Here is a 6,323-nt window from a genome sequence, read left to right as displayed (position 1 = left end):
CCCTCAACACACACAAAAACTTAAGACAACAAAAACACAGGCTTTAGGCCCTGGAAAGCAGCATGAGTATCTGATGGGCGTGCGTGGCATTTTTGCCTTCTCTGCCTGTCTGTAACTTCTGAGATGCTGAAGTTAGATGTAGAGCCCTACCCAGCGTGCACTGTACCTGGAATGCTGTTAAAAAAGTAATGAGAAGAGAAATAATATTAAAGGAGCGTTTACCGCAGAAATCTGATATTCACTGCAGAATGAATTTGCATTGATGGCTTGATGCCAGGGAAGTATCAAATATGCCAGCAGAATCAAGATTTCTTGATTTTCTCTCCTATCCAGATGGGATCCCACCGGCCCCAAGGCTTTGTTGAATGGAACCGTGAGTGAGAATGTAAACTCTCGAGCCCAAGGCTTTCCACGGAATTCCCTTTGGACTGGTTCATTCTTTTTGCTCAACATGAGAAAACAGCAGGAGTTATTGGTTGGACTGCGTGATGAGCCAGATTGTCTGGGGGCAAGGCAGGCTGGGTAGGGGAGAGGAAACAACCCTATGGACTGTGATAAAGGAATGTATGAAGTTTTATAAAAACATAGATAAATAATAGATGTTGAAAATATTTGTACTTTACATATATTTCACTAATCCTTATTTTGTCCTGTGAAGTATTATTTTTCCTCTCTTATAGATTAAGTAACTGAAAGACTTGCTAATGCAGGCAATAAGTGATAGATCTGGTACTCAAAGCCAAATATTCTAACTCAAAGTCTGGTTGGTTTCCCTCCCGATACTTCATGCTGCTTCACTTAAGAGTGGCGGAGGCCTGAATCAAGACTGGAAATCCAGGAGCTAGAAGAAAACCAAAAACATGTTTTGAAGGGTGTTCGGTGAAGTAGGAAATTGTTCATTACACAGTGTTAAATGAAAAAAGCACGATACAAAACACCCCAGAAAAGGAAATTCCCATATTTTGAAAAATTATCACTTGAAAATAATGTTTTTCATGGCCCTCCCCTTCCTGTGGATACTAACGGGTTCACACTGGTGGCAAAACCCCATTTCCTCGTCCCTGCCTCTTTCTTGCATGATGTAGAGCGTAACCGCCTTACAAAACATGTTCCAAATGGATCTTGGGGTCCTGGAGGTGGGAAGTTCTTACATGTGCTCACCAGCAGGGCTGCTCCCCATGGGCACAGAGTCCAGAACCCTGTTCTGCCCGGCTCATCACAGATGCACTCAAGCCATCTCTGGGCCCCAGGAAAGAATGCCTCTCTCTACTTTGTGATAACCTGTAAAGGCCTCTCAAGGTGGTGTTGTCTGGACTCCAGTGTGTCAGAGAGTAGCGAAATTGCTTTTCAATGTTTATTCACAGCCTCCCCGCACACCATCACAGGGCTCGGGTCATAATGGAATGGGCAAGCCCAGGACACCCTGTACGCAGCACGCAGTACCACCTGTGCCCTCCAACAACTAAGGGCTTTCTCCCCAGATCAGGCTCCTCATGGGCACTCCTTCAGGAGATTTCGCTCCCGAGGGCTTCCAAATCTTCACCCCAACGGGTACTGAAGGGCAGCCCCAAAGCTGAACTGATAAACCGCAGGTATTTCTGAGTCACCCATGAACTCAAAACGCTCAGACTCTGCATTTCAGCGATTAGCCCTGGGGGCCAGTATCATGCGGGTGGAGAGGGAGAGTTCCTCTTTGTTATTTTCTATATTATGTACCTAAAAAAAACATTAATTTCATAAACAGGAAAGACTTTTTAAAAACACAAAGAACATAGACTATTAGAACAAGTGATTTGAGAAGGCTATAGATTTTTTAAATAAGATGATTTATCATCCCCTGGGGAGTTGGAAATGAGACCTTTCAAATGTATCGAATGACCTCTTAATCTTAGGTTTCCAGGAATCACTTGGGTTTCTTTGACCCTTTTCTTTCTTTGACTCATACCTAAGCCAGAGACAGAACGACTCTACAAATTACTGGATGTTGAAATTACTGCAACACTGACATCGGGGCTTCTTTGAGTTTCAGGTTGAAATGACCTCCATATAGATCTCATTTAACTGTGATTGATAGAAAATGGCAATATTCACTTTAACCAAAGTTGTATGGAATTTAGGAAAAGAATTACAAGCCAGGGTAGCTTGACACAGAAATAAATTCTCCTCACTGAGCTTACCCAAATGCACGTCTGCTCCAAGGCTTGCAGCTGTATAACAGAAGTTTCTTTCAGAGTTATTTTAGTAAATTTCAATGAAAAAATTATCAAGTATAACAAAACATTCTTGGAAAGACAGGAAGGATTCGTGGCATTTCAGTTGACGTTAAAGAACAAGTGAGCTTTGCTACTGATAAAGAATTTTTGCATTCTTATTTGCTTCAAAGAATGATACCCAATTAACAATTCTCAAACACGTACATATTTTCCATTTTTGTTTTTCCTGCTTCGTGCCAGAGCTTTCTTGGCGAGTACTGGAATATGCTGAACGGGCTGGCGCTGCTTCTATCTGCATGCTCTGTGGATCTGGAGCCTCTGAATCCAAGCCACTTGGCTAATGATGGAGACCAAATGTCTGTGATGAACACACATTGATGTAACCAGACATTGGTAACAAATAGAAAAAAAGGCTGATGTGGGCCAGAGCAGTACATGTAAACTGTGTTCTTCCCAAGCTGATGTGAGCACAGCCACAAAGGGTGAAGATCCTTTGGTGAGCAATCCTCACAGCTGAGGAATAGGGCACAATAGTTTAAAATATTTACCATAAAAAAAACCCTGTTATTAGTTTGTTTTAAAATTCCTGTGGCTCTCCCCATTTACACTCAATTTCCTTTGGGAAGGAGTGTTATAATAGAGAAAAACAAGGAATTAATTCTCAGGTTTGAAGTTCAAAACGAAGTCTTGAGCCTCTTCATAGTTTTAAAGAGTTTTGATTTCAACAGGCTGATTTTGACTATCAAAGCTAAGATCCTGAAGGGCTCAGTGCATAAAAGTTTTGTTGCGACACACTAGATGGAAGGAATGCGTGTGGCTGTCAGGGCGTGTTCTTCCTGTTGGACAGGAGCTATGGATCCTACAGATTAGGGGAGGAGTGGATTGTCGCAGGGCAGGGCAGTTCGATACCATTGAGTCTGCCTGGAAAAGGGTCCTGTGCTCTGATTCCCAAGGGGAGCTGAGCCCAGGGTGGAAGCTCAGAGGCACGTGCGTGTGCCAAATTAAATGTAGGTTTGGGCTTCTGACAGCAGGCAGGATCGGTGCTTTGCTTTCTAATTGAAGCCAGGCCAGGCGTCAAGCATCTGCAAAAGCAATAGGGTCCAACATGACATGGAGCGATAGAGTGGACGCGGAATGGCTGAGGCGTCTGGGCAGATGTTAGTGAGAGTCCACAGAGCCCCCTGGAGCTATTGTGAATAATGCTGCCGTGAACATGGGGTGCAGATACCTCTTCCAGATAGTGATTTCGTTTCCTTCAGACATTTGCCCAGGATGGGGGTGGCTGGATCATATGGTAGTTCTGTTTTCAACTTTTTGAGGAACCCCAATACTGTTTTCCATAATGGCTGCACCAGCAAAATTCCCACAGAATTCAGGAGTTTCCTTTTCTCCACATCCTCACCAACACTTATCTCTTGTCTTTTTGAGAGAAGCCATCCTAACAGGTGTAAGGTGATATCTCATTGTGGTTTTGATTTGCATTTCCTGAAGATTAGTGGTTGAACAACTTGTCATGTACCTGTCGGCCACGTGTATGTCTTCTCTGGAAAAGCGTCTTTGACCATTTTTAAGTTGGGTTTTCGTTTTTTTGCCATTGAGTTGTGTAAGTTGCTTGTGTATTTTGGATTTCAACCCTTTATCAAATACATGGTTTGAAAATATTTTCCCCCATTCTGTGGGTTGCTTTTATGTTTTGTTCATTGTTTCCTTTGCTGTGCAGAAGCTTTTTAGTTTAATGTAGTCCCAGTTGTTTATTTTTGCTTTCATTGCCTGTGCTTTTGGTGTTATACCCAAAAAATCATTGCCAAGACCAATGTCAGGGAGCATTTTTCCCTATGTTTTCTTCTAAGAGTTTTATGGTTTCAGGTCTTATATTTAAGTCTTTAATCTATTTAGAGTTAATTTTTGTGAGTGGTGTAAGATAGTGGTCCACTTTCATTCTTTTGCATGTGGATATCCCATTTCCCCAACATTATTTATTCAAGAGACTATCCTTTCTCCATTGTATGTTCTTGATGCTCTTGCCAAAGATTAGTTGACTGTATATGGGTGGGTTTATTTCTTGACTCTATTCTGTTGCCTTGATCTATGAGTCTGTATATTTTCCAGCACCACATGGTTTTAATTTCTATAGCTTTATAATATACTTTGAAATCAAGAAGTGTGATGTCTCCAGCTTTGTTTTTCTTCCTCAAGATTGCTTTGGCTGCTTGGGGTCTTTTGTGGTTCCATATGAATTTTAGGATTGTTTCTTCTATTTCTGTGAAAAATTGCCATTGGACTTTTGATAGGGATTGCATTGAATCTGGAGATCACTTTGGGTAGTATTGACATTTTAACAATTTTAATTCTTCCAATCCATGAGCACAGGATATCTTTCCTTTTATTTGTGTCTTCCTCACTTTATTTCATCAATGTTTGATAATTTTCAGTGTATAGGTATTTCACCCCCTTCGTTAAATTTATTCCTAAGCATTTTATTCTTTTTGATGCAATTTTAAATGGGATTGTTTTCTTAATTTCTCTTTATGATGGTTCATTGTTATTGTATAGAAACACAACTGATTTTTATATATTGATTTTGTATTCTGTAACTTTACTGAATTTGTTTATTAGTTCTAAGAGTTTTTTGGTGGAGTCTTTAGGATTTTCCATATACAAGATTATGTCATCTGCAAACAGAGACAAATTTATTTCTTTCTTTCTGACTTGGATGCCTTTTCTTTTCCTTGCCTAATTACTCTGGCTCAGACTTCTGGTATTATATTGAATATTGGGCATCCACTATCAAGGATGCCTACTCTCACTACTCTCATTGCCTTTTTATTTTGTTGATGGTTTCATCTGCTGTTGAAGTACATTCTATCTATACATAATTTGTTGAGAGTTTTACTCATGAAAGGATGTTGAATTTTGTCAAATGCTTTTTCTGCATCTATTGAGATGATTATATGATTTTTATTCTTCATTCTTTTAATGTGGTGTGTCATATTGATTGATTTGTGTATGTTGAACCATCCTTGCATCCCAGGAATAAATCTCGCTTGATCATGGTGTGTGATCTTTTTAATATGCTGTTGAATTCAGTTTGCTAATATTTTGTTGAGGAGTTTTGCATCTATGTTCATCAGGGATGTTGGCCTGTAATTTTCTTTTCTTGTAGTAGCCTTGTCTGGTTTTGGTATCAGGGTAATGCTGTCTTCATAAAATGAATTTGAAAGTCTTTCTTCCTTTCCAGTTTTTGGAAAGAGTTTGAGAAGGATTGGTTTTAGTTTTTCTTTAAATATTTGGTAGAATTCATTGGTAAGTCATCAGATCCTGGGGTTTTCTTTTTTTGGGGAGGTTTTGAATATTGATTCAATATCCTCACTCAGTATTGGTCTGTTCACATTTTGTTTTTCTTCATGATTCAGTCTTGGTAGGATGTACGTTTCTAGAAATTTATTGATGTCTTCTAGGTTATCCAATTTGTTGGCATATAATTGTTCATGGAGTCTTTTAATGATCATTTGTATTTCTGTGGCATCAATTGTAATGTCTCCTTTTTCATTTCTGATTTTATTTGAATCTTCTCTCTTTTTTTCTGGTTAGTCTACATAAAGATCTGTCGATTTTGTTTATCTTTTTAAAAAATCAGCTCTTAGTTTCATTAATCTTTTCCATTGTCTTTCTAGTCTCTATTTCATTTATTTCCACTTGTTTTCTTGTTTCCTTCCTTCTTCTAGCGTTGGGCTTTATTTGTCCTTCTTTTTCTAGTCCCTTGAGGTGTAAAGTTAGATTGTTTATTTGAGAACTTTCTTTTTTCTTAATCTAGGCTTTTAATGCTATAAAATTCCCTCTTAGAACTGCTTTTGCTGCATCCCATAAGTTTTGGTATATTGTGTTTCCCTTTTTGTTTGTTTCAAGTTGTTTTTTGATATCTCTTTTGATTTCTTCTTTGACCCATTGCTTGTATTAGCATCTTGTTTAATCTCCACATATTCGTGAATTCTCCAGTTTTCCTCCTGTTATTGATTTATAGTTTCATACCTTTATGGTATGAAATGATGCTTAGTGTGATTTCAATCTTATTAAATTTGTTAAGCCTTATTTTGTGGCCTAACATGTGGT

General features: G+C 38.9%; 1 long non-coding RNA gene across 1 annotated transcript; it reads right to left on the bottom strand.

The window, feature by feature from the left end:
• Nucleotides 1–608: 608 nt before the first annotated feature.
• On the bottom strand, nt 609–1,326 carry LOC138917524 (uncharacterized). The gene is made up of 2 exons (XR_011425725.1): nt 1,152–1,326; nt 609–841 (listed from the first exon to the last, which is right to left on the bottom strand). It is a non-coding gene; the product is annotated as an uncharacterized lncRNA (long non-coding RNA).
• Nucleotides 1,327–6,323: the final 4,997 nt, after the last annotated feature.

The sequence above is a fragment of the Equus caballus genome, chromosome 14 (genome assembly GCF_041296265.1).
Source record: "Equus caballus isolate H_3958 breed thoroughbred chromosome 14, TB-T2T, whole genome shotgun sequence".
NCBI lineage: Eukaryota > Metazoa > Chordata > Mammalia > Perissodactyla > Equidae > Equus > Equus caballus.
This window is presented reverse-complemented; position numbering and strand designations above follow the sequence as displayed.